The 16485-nt window shown below is 35.0% G+C and overlaps 1 protein-coding gene across 5 annotated transcripts in view; it reads left to right on the top strand.

Moving 5' to 3' along the window:
* LOC131032640 (WPP domain-associated protein) overlaps positions 1 to 10999 on the top strand; it is a 65993-nt gene extending 54994 nt beyond the window's left edge. For all 5 annotated transcript variants that reach the window (XR_009103489.2, XR_009103488.2, XM_057963659.2 and 2 more), the window contains one exon: positions 10682 to 10999. The gene's annotated coding sequence lies outside the window, so the exon portion shown is untranslated. The remainder of the gene's footprint in view (positions 1 to 10681) is intronic.
* Positions 11000 to 16485: the final 5486 nt, after the last annotated feature.

Here is a 16485-nt window from a genome sequence, read left to right as displayed (position 1 = left end):
TTCTATTTGGTACTCATGCTTAAACTTCCTACCGATTGTCTCCTCTAAATGTCCATGTGGATCAAAGCTTTCTCTCAAAGCAAAGGATGGAAAAGAATACAAGGCTAACTCCTTCTCTGCGTCATCCATAGCTAAAGCATTAGGACATACCTCAACTGAATTGCCCAAAATGATAGGTACCGGAACTCCATTCCCATGTCTGTGTCTGAATGCCTTCGCATATGCTGCCAATTGTCTTGTTACTTCAAGTAACACAATTCTGTCTGTCGGATATCTCGGCAACATGTATGGAGGTAAAGGACATCCATGCACTCTAATATAAGTGAACTTCGGAAACTGAATAAACCATGCACCATACCTCTTTATTAGTTCTTGTGCATCTTGAGATAATCTGTTGTGAATCCCACCTTGCAACGTCCTTGTGATGTTCATCGTGAAGGTATCATTGACTAGCTTGTAGTTGCTCCCTGGCGGATGATGCAAGTAGGCATAGGAATCACAAGCTCTGACCTCGCCGGGTCCTCTTCCAATCAGTCCTCTGTGAGGTAGTCCTGCGTACTCAAAACTCCTAATCAAGGCATAGATGACGTATGAACTCATGTAGAAGGACTTGGTAGCCTTGAGTCTCCTCAACTGTACGTCCAAGCAATGGCTAATCATTCTAGCCCAATGTATGGTTCCCTTTCCTTGAACTATCACCTGGATGAAGTAGAACATCCACTTCTCAAAATAGAAGGCGTGAGGGGCTCCTGTAACTTGGTTGAGCATTGTAATCAAATCTCTGTACTCCTCCTGGAAATCAATCCTATGCGGTGTGTTCGGGATCTTGCTCAGGCGAGGACGACTCTTGAGTAACCAGTTCTTGTTGATGATGCTTAGACAAGCATCTGGATCATCTTCGTACATTGACCTGGCTCCTTCTATGCTTTTGTATATCATGTCTCTGTGCTCTGGAAGATGGAAAGCTTCACTTATAGCTTCCTCTGAAAGGTACGCCAAAGTGTTTCCTTCATTGGACACGATCGTTCTGGACTGAGGATCATAATGACGAGCACACCCGATCATCAATTCATGGCATTGGACTGCTTGAGGAAAGCCGGCCGCCTTAATGATGCCACTCTCGATTATTCTCCGGGCGACAGGTGATGGCTTGCCAATGTAAGGGACCTCTCGAAACTTCTTCGTGCTGAAGTTACCCAAGTTGGTATCTCCAATGTTGCTCCACTTCGATACGATCTTCGTCTCCGCTTCTTCGGTCTTTTGATCTTCCTTCATGAGAGCTGGACGACTGGTGGATGCTCCCGCCTTCGGGGTTGCCATACCTACACAACATTTCATAATGAGAAACTAGATCTTGCAATATATAACATAGATTTGAGAGTAAATTTTAGGAAACATCATGATAAGTCATTGAGTTATCATTTCCTAAAAAATGATTGAGCTAGTTGGAATTCAAAATTTCAAAATTCAAAATTTAAGCTATGACGATCAACGATTCAAAATCAAAACAATAAAGCAATATCGTCATACCTCACTAGAGAGCTAACTCTAGAATGCAAAATGAATAAAATCGCCTAGGCAAAATTGATATTAGATGACTTTCAACATGCTCTCTCAAGCTAGCAATTTCGCCACCTTTGGGATGTCCTTGACGTGATCTTCCAGTGCCTTTGACAAGCTCGCACAAATGAAACTAAGGTTCGTAGCGCCTTGGATAACACTTCGCACCACCTTGCTTGAACTAAAATTTGCACCTCTAACACACAAATCGCACTACTCCTTTGTCTTCCTCAAATCGCACTTGAATGATAAAATGGTAATGTGAAAATAACAATCTTCACCACCCTTTATAAGCGCTCACACCACCAATTCACTTAGGCCGACATTTGCAAAAATATAACAATTAAAGCGATTTTAAAATTAATAATAAAGCCGACTTTGATAAACCTAAGCGCTCCATTTGATTTTAAATTAATAATTAATAATTAATTATTAAATGCCATCGTTTTTTAATTAATAAATTCGATTTTTTACAAGGCAAAAAAAAAAAATTAATTAATGTTTTGCGCTATATTAAATGCCATTTTAATTGAATTTTCAAATTTATCGAATTTTCTAGCATTTAAATAAATTCAAAAATGTTTGTTTAGCGCCCAAAATTTAAAGATGGAAGAATGCAAACCTCATCGCCCTGGTCCCTGACTGAGGGATAGGAGCAATCCATCATTTTGGTCTCGATCCTTGTGCTTTTGACGTTCAAAGTCCTCATCCCTACGTTGAAGTTGGCATTTTTGCTAGGATTTTCAAACTTGAGTGACTCGACCCTGCAAATAAATGTCCTTTAGATGTGATATCGCCTTGGTCCCTTGGAGAGGGACAGGAGCGATCCTGATGTTTTCTCCTTGACCTTTGTAACTTCGAACTTCAATCTTCATTGTGAGGGACAAACAATGTTATTCTTTCATTCCACTCTCGTTTCACTTGAATTCTACAAGACACTTTGATGTCTAGAGGAATATCGCCCTGGTCCCTTGGAGAGGGACAGGAGCGATCTTGAAGCTCTAGCCAAAATTTGCCACCTTTCAACCTTTGTACTTCGATCATCACCCTTCAAATGGCGTCCTCGATCTTGCCTATCCTTGCCTTGTCTTGATTTTGAGGAAAAATGACTGTTTTAATAAAGATCGCTTTGGTCCTTGTCCAAAGGACAGGAGCGATATAGCTTCCTTGTTCAAATTGATGATCCTTTGACGTTCGAAACCTTTGTATATCATCTTCTCAAGACACCTTAGACCTTTTACCACCTTTCATAGCGTTGACTTAACGTGATTTTTGAAGGATTTGGCAACTATAGTCAATATCGCTCTGGTCCCTGACTGAGGGACAGGAGCGAATTCCAAGGTTTTGAGCTTGTCTTTGCTTCCATTGACTTGCAATTACTTTCATCGTGCAAAATAAAGTCCCTTGATCCTTCTCAATCACTTAATACTTGATAAACTTTCAAAATTTAGAGCCTCATGAGGATTTCGCTCTGGTCCCTTCCTGAGGGACAGGAGCGAACTTAGGTATTTGGTGCAAATCTTTCAATGTTAGCGACCTTTGATGCTTTGTTCTTCATTGAGATGCCTTAAAACGACCTCACCACCTTGTTCTTCGTCTTGGAGTGTCTTGAATTTGGAGGAACGACAATATAATCATCATATCGCCCTGGTCCCTGACTGAGGGACAGGAGCGAACTTAGTCCTGTAGGCTTCATCTCACTTTGCTAACCTCAAAAATTATCTTCAATGGCCTTGTAGCGCTCCGTTTCATTCATCTTTGGCTTGGAAATCTTTGTAACTTAGCAAGAAATTTGTCTAAGACAAAAATCGCCCTGGTCCCTGCCTGAGGGACAGGAGCGAACTTGGGCATTTAGGTCCCTTGTTGACGTTTTGTAATCTTCAATTTATCTTCAACGGGTTCAATTCACCGCCTTTCTTGCCTTCAAACTTAAGACTTGCTTGATCTTCGTCCAGAACATGCCCTATGAAGGATTTCGCTCTGGTCCCTGGGAGAGGGACAGGAGCTACAATGGATTTCGCCCTGGTCCCTGACTGAGGGACAGGAGCGATTTTTTCTTTTTGGTTCATTCTCCTTCATGACGGCACTTCAAGTTATATTCATTTGATAAAACACATCTCCTTTGATCTCTTCAAATCGTCAAGTTGTTCAAATCCTGCAAGGACAAGGCAATATTTGATTTTGAGCTCCGGTCCTTCACTGAGGGACAGGAGCGATTTTGCTTCCTGAGGCATTTCCGTGTTTGTGAAATTCTTCAATTTATATTCAACGGAAAGATCACGCCTCTCTTTATCACTTCCATTTCGAAATTTGTCTTGACCCTGCAGAGATAGTGAGATTTTTAAAAACGAGCTCCGGTCCTTCACTGAGGGACAGGAGCGAACTTGCTCCTACAGGCCAAAATATCATGATTTCACAAGTTTAATCACTTCACGAGGCAAAAACAAATCATTCCTAATACCCAAGATCAAAAATAAAAAAAAAACTCAAAATTTGGTCAAAATTACTCAATTGGATAAAATTCACAATTTCATCATAACACTTAGACAAATTTAGACTCTGCATTCAGAATTCCAATTGAAAATAGACCACTCTGGCGAATTCACTTCATTCAAAATTGCATCCTACAAAAGGAAGCTCAAAAAGCTCTCAAGACTGACTGGATTCTGGCCTGAAAAGATCGAAAACGGGAACCCTAAGGCTTGACCCTAATCCAGACATCTGACAAACTACCAAAACCCTAAAAAACAAAACGAAAGGCGAGCGAAAAACGAGCAAAAAGAGGGGGTCCCCATTTCAAATGGGGCGATGTGTGAAATGGTCACAACAGGTAGGAATAATGGTAAAGGGAACATCTAAGCGCTTAGAACCAACTCCAACAGGAAGGGTAATGGAACTAATGGTGGGGCAAGTGAAACCATCATGCACCTTAATCAAGACTTCATATTTATTGTAAGTTCCTTAATATAATTCATGCGTGTAAAGATATTCTTTTGTAAATAAGTTCATCATACACACTAGATCAATAAGCACCACATGTGTGAGTTTGTTTGTTATTGAATCTATTAGTAATGTATAATGGTCCATTGGGTGCATTTAAGATATCACTTGAGGTAAAGGTGATATTGGGTTCACGTTTAGGCTTAGGTTTCTCTTGTTTTATCAGATTCATAAAGTTGTTAGCTTCATTAGATAAGTCATCAACGGCTATATAACTATCATCATTAGGCTCAACAAAATTCGTGGAATGGGAGGGCAAAAGATTAGTAAAGATTTGCAAGTTTTGATTAGGTGGTGCTACATATTTATTCTCTTTATCATTCACATCATCCACCACAATAACATTAGGGTTGATGAGGTCTTGAATTTCACTTTTTAGACCCATACATCTCTCCATGCCATGTCTAGGTTGGATGATATTGACAAAAGGCCTTTGGGTTAAATGAAGGAGACAAAGGCTTTGATGAATTTGCGAGATGGATGGGGAGAAGCTTCATCAAATTGTTATTTAGCAACTAAGGACTCGGAAAGTGGTGTGAAGTTGCAATTCTTCAGTTTAGAGGAAAAGTGAGCTACAACATAAGGTGTTGTGACTGCAACTTTACTTTCAATGTTGTTGGAAGAATGGTTGTTTATCTTAATGGAGTTTTTGTTCTGTTTTCTAAAGGCTTGGTAAGTTTGATGAGTATCTTCAGACTTATCAACTAGAGTCAAATATGAAGAACCTTCATAATACATATAGACTAACTTGAAGTTGATATTCATGAGTTGTTGTGCATAAGTGCGTGAAAGATGGGTTTTTCATAAGCAAAGCTTCTCTCTAATATGTGGCTGTAAATTACCAATAAAAACTCTTTGAATATCAGCATCAGGAAGAGGATAAGAAATTTGTGAATACAAAGTTTGATATCTACCAATGAAATCAGTCAACTTCTCTTAAACACCTTGTTTTTATTGCACCAAATTAGTTAATGTAACTTCTGGCCCAATGTTATTTTGAAAATGTTGCATAAATTTATTAACCAATTGTTGAAAATTGTTAATTAAATTACTAGGGAAAGAACAAAAGTATTCCAAGGAAGTTTCTTTTAAGGATCTAGGCAAAAGTTTCGCAAGAATGTTTTGTTCAAAGAAGAAGTCACTGCATAGTGCAAAGTGTAAGCTCATTATATCAGGTTCTAATACCTTGTAGATTTTAACTTGACCATTTGAAGTGCATATTGTAAATATACAAACAAATGATGAATAGCTCCTGGCCACATGGTTGGTCAGATATTGTGACAAGGCAGTTATCTAAAAAGCAGAAAATTTTCATAAATGTAGAATAAAAATAGTATTATATAAGGATTGGTTGCACCTAAAAATTAATACGTTTTAAGAAAATACAATAATGGGATTTTGAGGCCATTCTTGATCATTTGTGTTAGGGTTTTAAGGCAGATCAGAGCAATAAACAATATTAAATATGATGTAGAATAATAAAGGCAAAATAACAAAACACAATAACATAGAGATTTAACGTGCTTCACCCAATGTGGGCTTCATCCACCAGAGAAACGACCGTCCACTTCTTTTCTGTTATCCAGCAAAGAGGAGCAAATTACAATATGATCTCTTTTATTTATAAGCTTTTTTGGCGGTTTACAAAGGTTGACTTACTTACCAAAACCCTAGCCGACTCCTTTATGAAATAATGGGCAATTTTTTGGCTTCAGGGGCACTGCCCCTAAAACCCCCGACTAGGAGTGTTGTCCCCAGCACCCCCAGGGGGATAGTCCTCCCGGGCCTTGCATGAGGGGCTCTGCCCTCCCTGCACTTGCTCATTAAATAATCAGGGGGGAAAACACGGTTGACTAAGTTACCAAAATTCAAGCCCAGCAGCATGATCAATTGCCATAAACCAAAAATTTGTTCTTTACTAAATTGTTGCAATAAGAGTAAAGTATAACCATAGTTCCATGGAGTTTCTTGACAAGGAGATGGGAGGAATGGGTTTTGGGGATGGAGTGGCCAAGGGCCTAAGTTTGAAGACAGAGGTGGGGGGAGATGTAAATACACGAAGTACCTGAAAAATAGTTATAAAATGGTGCACAAGGAATAAGTATAAGAACATAGAATTACAAATTTACAAATGAAACTTTGGCATACTAAGTAAATTGAAACAACTAAATAGTAAACACATTGCATGGATTGCATTGAACATTAACAATGAAATGTTGAATTTGGAATTTATATTATATTCAAAATTTCATAATGATGATTACAATGTTCAAAATGACAAAATGACCAAAAGTGATGCCTTTCATCATCCCTTGAATTGGAGTCCACATGCACAAGCTCCTCAAAATTAATACGAATCAACTTTGTGGCTGTAGCATTATCATCAACTTGTGTTGGCTCATCTGGCTCTACATCCCATCGAGATGTTGGACTCTCCTTGTATGTGAGTGTGCTGCAATCAATTAGATACAAGACACTATGTACAACCTATCGAGCTTGGCTTTCTTAGAATATCCACTAAGAGTGATAAATTTTGTACACTCAGTACAAATGATGTTGACATCATTTCGAATTCTATATCTTTTGAATAACCTTAATGAACTTGGCTTCACCTCAACATCTTGTATAGGTGTAATTTTGCCAACTCTTTGCATGTACCACTTTAGGTTCAATGCATAGGTAGCCATGTGCAAGGAAGTGTTGAGCTTTTCGTATCTATGATGAATGGTTGGCTGAGTATGTTTGTTTTAGAATTTAAATGTGGGGTCTTTTTGCTACACTACCTTCATTTGGTCAAGTATAGCATCAATGTACTCAGACAACTGTCCAAGGCTAGGTGCATTGGCATCCCCATATCTAATCACTCTGAAAATTGTTGTAATGATGCAGACGATATATTTTGCATCACCCAAAGAAACATTACTCTTCACCACATCCTTCACCCTCTTTCCCTGCTCTGTCTTGGACTTAGGCTGTTGATTCCATTTTGCTGTCACAAACATTAGTTGCAATGCCTCTTGCAATTCAAGCATCCTCTCCAAGAGAATGAAATATGATGCATATCTAGTCTCTATAAATTTCAAGAGTTCCTTCTTGAAGTTGGTCTTGAAGAGTGCATGTTAAGTGAGTTGGTTGTAGATAAACGTCTGCACATTTCTAGCATCACTAACAACTATTTTGATCCAACCAATTTTCCGTATGTCCTTGAGTGCATTATTCATTGCATGCACACAATATGTCTACCGAATATGTCTATAGGCTGCCCTAGTTAACCTCCCTTTTGCTTTGCATGTATTGACCACATTTGTCACTATTTGCACCACATTTTGTGGCCCACTCTCCTCTATAGTGGTTTTAAGGATTTGTAACTAAAAACTAGCATCCTTGCGATGCCCTGAACAATTAACACACCTAAGGAAATAGGGGCCCTCTATACATGTAACCATGACATTGTTTTGAAGGGGACTTAGGATTATTACAACAATGTATTATGGTAATTATCAATTGTATTATGAATACTAATGGTTCTCTAGTTTTAATAATTTGATTTAAGGCATAATAAGTATGATGAAGTGTGTTTAATTATGGAAAACAGGCATACTCCTGGTAGGGGACATTACATTCCTGAGCATAAACCAAACCCTACTGGGAATTCTAGGGCAAATTGAGTTAAGTCCCAATAGGGGACATTACATAGGTCATCAGGGTTAGGGGTTTGTGGTACACAGTAAAGGATTCTTTTTTAAAATTAATCCCTCACTCATCATATTTTGCATTTATTTAATACATTGCTTGCTGATTTGTGCAATCTTTTTATAGCAGGTGAGGCATGCAATGATTGATTGATATTAATTTTGTGAATGATTGCTTTTTGGTCTAATTCTGTTACCATAGTCTAAAATTGTGACACAAATAGTACATAGTGAGATTTGTCCATATTCTTTCACAGCTGTTGTTGACAGTTAAAATCAGTGGTATACGAGCATACTACAAATCCTAAACTGTTACGTCCTAACAGTCCATGCAAATTTATTAGCCTCAAAAAGAAAAATCATATCAACTAAACTAAGCCTTAGCTCGCATGAACTACAGTGAAACTGGTAGATGGAATTGCCCAAATAATCTGTGAGAAAAGGAATTTGTAGGGTATTCAATTTAAATGATGTAGCAGATGGAACACAATTTTCTAATGTCTGGTCTTCTTTACAACTATTAGACTTAATGACAGTCATTTGCAAACATAAATCTGTATGTGAAAAATTGAATTAAGTCAAACAATTAATGCTTTCAGAATTTATCCTGAAGCTTATTATAAAAGCAGTTTTCTATCTAAATGGATAACATTTCAATAAGGTCCTAAAGGTTGCCCCAAATGATGTTAAACTACTTCATCATCATCATCATCATATATTTCTATATTTCTTCTCATTCATCTTGTGTGAATTGATTGAATGTACGCTGCTCTCATTCATCATATATTTCTAGTATTTTTTAGGTGTTAATATTAGTAACTTATAAGTATTATTATAATACTTATAAGTTCTATTATTTGAATTTATTTGCTTGTGTATATATACGGGCATCTTCCTTTCTTTGCTCATTTTTTCGTAGTTTATTTGTTTGCTTATTTCTTAAGTTGTTAAGCATTTTTTATTATTATTTCTTAGTTGTTTTATATGAGTTTATATTTTTTTCTTTCTTTGTAGTATTCAGTTTTTTGGTATTAATTTAATTCCATTTAAGTTTATATATATTCTTATTTTACTTCTATTATTATTATTATTATTATTATTATTATTATCACTTATAAGTAGTAATTTCCTTTCTTATAGTTCTTATTTTTGACTTTTTCTTTCTTACTTGCTAGTAGTAATTTTCACATGTTTATTTTATTACTTATTAGCCTTATTTTGGTTTATATTAATCAGCTTTATTTGTATTGTATTCTTTTACAATCTGGTTGTTTTGCTTCTTTATCTATTCTTTTTATATTTGTATTCATTAATTTGTTTTTTAGGTAGTTTTTTCTATGTATATTTTTGCTTGTATTTAATCCTTAAGTTTTGGCATTTTCTCATGAAATTTATGCTTATTTTATTTGTTTTCTTGTTCTTCTTTTTCTTCTTTTTATATTTATCCTTTTTCATATTTTTTATGTATTTCCTTTTTAGATTTGTTTCATATTTAACTTTTTTTTAGAACTTCTTAGTTTTCTTATTTTATTTGTTGTTTCTTGGCCTTATATTGAATCTGTTTTATCTTTTTATTTCATTGTCTTATCCTTTATTAGTTGTGCTTATCAATTTTTTCTAGTTTCATTCTCTCTATTTTTTAGTTTTCTTTTAGTATTTTGTAATATGTATTCTTTTTAATATTACTTTTTCTTTTCTTTATTCCTTCTTTTTTCAATACAATCAACCGGTCTTGTCTTTCTTTCTTTTATTGGGTATCCCTCTTCTTCAAGCCTCATGTCATTTCTCCTCTCCCCTCTTCTTTTTATCCCAGGTCTGATCTGCAACTGGTCATCTTATGTCTCCTAGCTCTTTACTATCCCGATGATGGATTAGGGAGTGTGATCTGACATGTTGATGCAAAAACTATCACACAATCTAATCCAGAAAATTAGCACTGATTACAATTATGGATTGTGGAAATCAGATATCATCAATTTCTAAACTATTAAAGGCAGTTCTTAATAAGGTTGTGTTGTTCCAGTGTTCACCCTAAAGGTTGGCCCAAATGATGTTAAATTGCACCATCAGCATCATATATTTCTTCTCGTTCATCTTGTGTGTGAATTGATTGAGTGTAACATTGATCTCCTTTTTTGTTTGTTATTAATTTCTAAACTATTAAGGAAGTTCTGAATAGGGTTGTTTTGTTTCAATATTGACCCCTGAAGGTGATTAATCTGTGGACCTATGCAAATGTCAACAAACGAATTAAACATCAGCATGTAAACTGTTCAGCTCATGATACACATATTTTGGATCTGTAACATATCTTCAGTTATTAAGATGTGTTTATGATAAAAGTACATTTTATTTAATTATGCCTGAGTTGCATCAGCTGTTTTTCTTTATTGTTAGTAGAATTACATTATTATCCCTTTTGAGTGCAGATTCATGATTGTATGATGTTTGCTGAGAAAGGAGTAGTCGATGTTCGTCTTCAAAGGAGGCTATGTGAGATTCAGAAATTGTATTCTAAGCACTTTTGCAATGCTGGTAGAGCCTTACTGTATGTAAAATTAATAAAATTTGATGTCATATTTTTTGCTTAGGCATGAGTTGTACATATGCAGAGGTCTGATTAGTTCCGATTGTACTATTGCCCTATAATGTGTATAAATATATATTCCAGTTCCGAATTATATGTTTATCTCCATAAGGTTCAACACTATCAAAGTTGCATGCTTAAGTCATGTTCTTTTTGACTATCCGAGTCTTTAGATCTCTAGAACTTTTACGCTGTGTGTAGATAAACACAATTTTAGAAGTCTACAAATGCATGCAATTTTTAAATATGCATTGAATGTCGTAAATGCTTTATTTTGGCGAAAGCAGGGTTTAAATAATAAATAGCATCCTACCCTTCTATTATAATTGAACAAGGCATTCAACGTCTCAAATCTTAAGGGTGCAAGATCATTGTTACCGGATTAATGATTTCTTCTTTGTCGATCAAACACGACGTGGCGTATAATATTTTATACTGAAAGCACGACTTATATCGATAATCAGACCAAGGACCTGGAGTTTGGATTATTTTTCAGACGATAGTGCAAACTGATTTTGTTTTAGCATTTTTAATCATTACACACGTGGGATAGCAGTGATGGGAAATTGTCCTTTGAAGACATACAATAGTTTTGGTGAGACATTAGTTAGTTTTTTGTTTTCAAAGGCTAAAATCATGTAGTCGTCTGGTGTAAGTAAATCTGAGTGGATTATCACACGATCAATTATGAGTGAGGTTTTTACTTATTGAACTTCAACATTGTATCAAAAATATAATTAAAATGCGGTGAGATAATGTTGTCTTTTCAAGATTAGTTACATTAATGGTACAAGCAAACCATTCAAAGCTAGGATATAGATACTGTCCCTGAGAAGGGTAACCAAAAACTGCCAAGAATTCCAATTAATGTAAATACTTCTCAAAGCCAGGATATGCATACTTTTCATCATTGTTGGGATATTTGATTATACAGTAATATTTTATTGTGCTGCATAAAGAGGGGCTCGTCTTCAACTACATGCAGTGGGTAATCTGTTTATTCTATATACCCTGCACAAAGAAAAACAGTCTTGAAGAAATTAGAATAGAAAGCTTTTTCACGCCTAATCTATATCCTTGTAAAGGATAGAGCCAAGGTGACTTTTAAGTGTATACTGCATACAAGTTCAGATCAGCTTCAAAGATTCTTGGATATGCTATAAATAAATGTTTACCTTTTCCTTTCTTGTGCCAAGATAAAAAAATTCAAGGCCACATTTATTTCATGTGTTGCTTAAATTTCTTGACAGGATTTGATTATGAGACCCTTAATCCAGCATTTATAATGTGTAGCATACAACTCCATCCTTTACAAATCTTGAAAATTTGATATGTGCAAATACTTTAGAGGTAATGTTGTCATGAAAGAAGTTAGTTCCTTACGCTTGGAAATGTCATCATGATTATTTAGCATTCGTGAATAGAAAATGTCCCATAAGTGGTGTAGGTTGGGTGGAATACATTTGACAACGTATGTGTCATCATATTAAGTCTTTGGTTAGCAACTCTTAGTCTTTTATAGTCTTTTGACAATCTACTGATTATTGTTTGGAATATGTTCTGTAAGTTACAACGATGTTATTCAGAAGTTTTTGATTAATTAATTATAATTAGGTGGCTGAGAAATCATAGTGTAATGCAGGGTAAGATGGAAAAGAGGGATTCCTTCTTTTAGAAAGAATGTTTGCAAGTAATGATTTTGGTTGTTGTCGAACTAGTTTCTTTTAGTTGTAGACGAATTCGTAACGATGGGAATATAGTAAGGTTGACAATTGTAGCCATGGACGAATTTGTCCCCACATAAAACAGAATGATAAAATTGGAAAGTCTTTTGAAGACTTGAAATGGTTTTACTTCTAGGGGACATCTTCTTTCTTTGGAAAGCATGGAAGAATTACAGAGAAAAAAATCTCGAGGTCATTATTTTTCAATAATGATAGTCTTGGGATTATTCACAATTGAAAGTGCTTCACTAAATTAGGTGCAAATGGGAGTAGGCTAGAAGTGAAGTTCTTATGTGCTTTTGAAGCAAGCTTGTATAGATTAACTTTTAACACAACACTAGAGATTAACAGTACTGAAAATATAATTCATACTGATGATTCTTCAATTCACTATCAATGGGGTTTATGGCAAATATTAGTGTCACAGGATTTCACCCTATCTTTAGGACATGCTGATACACTTAATATTTATGTTGCTTGTATTGTATCCCCTTAATCCTTTCTTATGATTGGCAAGTAAGGTAGAAGAGTATTACTCATTGTAGAGAATTTGTAGGAGCAAAAATGTATGAAGCAAGCTATGGTGATGGTGGGTTGTAGAGTGAAGTAATTAGAAAGAACAGAATAAGAGTTGATGCATGAAACAAGCTAACAAGGGTTGTAGAGCGAAGTAATTAAAAAGAAGAATTGAATGAGTTAATTGGTTTGATTGCAGTTAAATTCATTAAGATAATTTTGCTAGAGTTGAACTTATGATGTTTTAGTTGAAGTTGAATTTATCAAGTAGGTTAAATTGATCTCAAAATATTGGAAGAACATAATGTAAATTGTAGTGTGTGAGTTTATAAGTTTGATTTTCTACATCAGAGAGGTTCGGAAGTAGATCATAGATTGGTATTTTGTATTTTTGGTTGTTGGGAGTAACCGATATATTGGGTGTGTTTTGGGCATCGAAATACACAATTAAGTATGAGTGCTGAACCTTTTAGAGTTGCATTTTGGTCATGTTAGGATTACTACATAGTAAAGGAAAAGTCCATTAACATGTTTTAAGATTGGTTGATTACATAGTCATTGAAGTTCACTAAATTAAGTGCATGTGAGAGTACTAGAAGAGAGGCATTCTTATAGGCCCTTAAAGGGATCAAGCTTCTATAAACTGATTATTATTGTTGTATTTATATTATTATTGTATTGGTTTCTTTTGTTGGAGTGCTTTTCACATTAGGTTATTTATGGTAAATATCTCGAGTTATCTTTTGCTTGTGTTTATCTTTGTAATTACTTGTTTATGGTGCAAGTTTCAACAATTGGATAATAGGAATGCTCGTCTCTATTGATATTAGAACTCCATGATCAATTTTAGAATGGTACTAGTGAGCAATAATGAAATAATGTATAATTACATGATTTCATATTAGTGAGTCCTTCGTTGGACTATCTATTGGTAACAAACATATAAATATATAAAATCATAAGAAATTTTGTTTTAATTATCAAAAATACACATATACCTTATGTTATGGAGTTCTAGATTGTTGGAAAGACTTGCTATCATTTTTGTAGAAGAATATTTTAAAGGTAATTAATTTTTCTTTTATAAATATCATATAAAATTTTGCTATAACAAATACATAAAATAAATGGTTAGATATTTGTAATTATCAACAAAAAAAATCATAAATTATATGAAATAACAAAAATAAAAACACTTAATTAGAAAGCTAAGAATTTGAATAAATAGAAGGTTGCTTAATAATTTATGTTAGAAAACCAAATAATTTATATAGTTCCATGAGGACTATTATAAGACACTATTCGAATGATATGATAGGTCATCTTCTTTCTAATTGTTTTCTAATACAAAATAAAATGGAAAGCAAAATGTCAATGGCTAAGCTAAGAACTAGTTCGCATAAATTCAAACGTGAAACTAGAAGATGGATGATACCTAAAGAAGAATGGACATATAGAAGATGATGTTATTGTACTCAAGAAGTGGAGATGGAATGGTATTACATCATGGAGTGTTCGACCTACAAAGATATACATATCAATTACATTGAGATGCCAAACATGAGCAGCTCGAGTAACTTGTTCGAGGAAAATATGATAATAAAAGTTGCTGAATTCTGGATCGAGATACGAAAGGAAAAAAAAAATAGTTGGAATATTGTTGAGCTTTTCTTTGTAGGTTTTAGAGCTTATCTGCTTTGTTAGCTATCTGTGGATCCCATAAAGTGTTTATCCGATTTGTTGACTATTTGTGAATCCCATAAAATAAATATTTGACTTCATATATGTTATTATCATTCATTCATTCTCTTGAACTTTTGGCATACAATGACAAATTTAAATTATACGTTGAAGACACTTGCGTTAATGCATGGATGCCAGAACCACCTTCCAACTTAGGCCATCCCCTCATTGCTCCGGGCTCATCTTAGAAAGTAACAGATCAAGGGAAAATGAAGGCGGGACGGGATCATAGGCTATGGTATTGGGAAATAGTTAGGAAGGAAACCCTGCTTTTTTTTTGGTTTGCTGGTCTGCTATATGTAGTGTCCCTGAGGATTGTGAGATGCTACTTTAGTGGGGCCTTGAGTATGGCATAAATCATTGGCTTTTCCTAAAGCTATAGTTCCTCGATTTCATAGAGACCTTTTCTGTCAATTCCAAATTGGGTGAGAGTTCCCAACCTACCGTTCACTTTTGGAACACATATTGCCTCTTGGCTATTGGCAACTCCATTTAAAAATATATCTCTGAGTCCAGACAAATCAAATTTCCATTTTGCATTCAAGTTTACATGGATCTTAATGTGTTTGTTAGAGCAATTGCCAATAGAAATTGAGCGCAGGTTATGCCTCAAAGTGTCATAGCCCCCTAAAAACCATGATAATATATTTCTATAATCTTAGCTCCGATGTAATTTAGACTAAGGGTGGACTTCTGGATTTCATTATACGTACAATGTGTGTGTTAGTTGTGAACCTTGATGTAAATATTATTGAATATAATTATTGTCTTTATTATGTTTTTGATTAAGTAAAAACAGGTTTTAAGGGACCCGAAACCCAATTACATTCGAAAGATATTCAAGAAGGAAACAAAACAAGACAGCTGCAAAAGATCAGCAGAAAAAAGGATAGCAAGAGGCCAGCAATAAATTGACACCAAGCCCAACATTACAAGAAAATTAAAAACTCTTCATAGTTTCCTCAGCATTCTGCACCAAGAGCATCATTGCCTTGGCCGCTTCCCTCAGGTCGTTGTTTTCTTGTACAATCTGACTCTCTTTCATTTTCGTGTCCTTCTCAGTAGTAGTCTGCATCATTGCCTTTATTATGTTATCTGTAATTTAATGCATTTATTTTGTTTAGACTAATTCAGATGAATAATGTGTGGGTAGATTTTGTGTGAGGTTTGTCGTTGGTTGCAGGTATAGGGGTGCAATATTAAACAGATCTTGTGGTTTTGTTGGTGAGAGATAGGTAGTCCGGTGTCATCTTTGTGTCAAGTTTCTGGTCAACTCTTGCCGATAACTTAAATTTTCGCTATCCAATTGAATTGAACTTGTGATATTTAATAATTTCCTTAGAAGGATGAGTGAGTCTAGCAAAAAATTGTTTTGAGTTACCGTTTAACCTTAGGACCCAAGCCATTTAATTAGTCGTTATTATTTAATTGAACTTGTGATATTTAATAATTTCCTTAGAAGGATGAGTGAGTCTAGCAAAAAAATGTTTTGAGTTACCGTTTAACCTTAGGACCCAAGCCATTTAATTAGTCGTTATTATTTATTGTTCCTGACTAAGTCTATGAGACATAGATAAGAACTTAATTCAATATAATCAAATTGTAGGCGTTGGATAATAATGATAGAAGAATCATTACAAATGGATATATATATATATATATA

Source organism: Cryptomeria japonica, chromosome 11 (assembly GCF_030272615.1).
Source record: "Cryptomeria japonica chromosome 11, Sugi_1.0, whole genome shotgun sequence".
In the NCBI taxonomy this organism is placed as follows: Eukaryota; Viridiplantae; Streptophyta; class Pinopsida; order Cupressales; family Cupressaceae; genus Cryptomeria; species Cryptomeria japonica.
The sequence above is the reverse complement of the archived record's forward strand: the minus strand, read 5'-3'. Positions and strand labels throughout refer to the sequence as shown.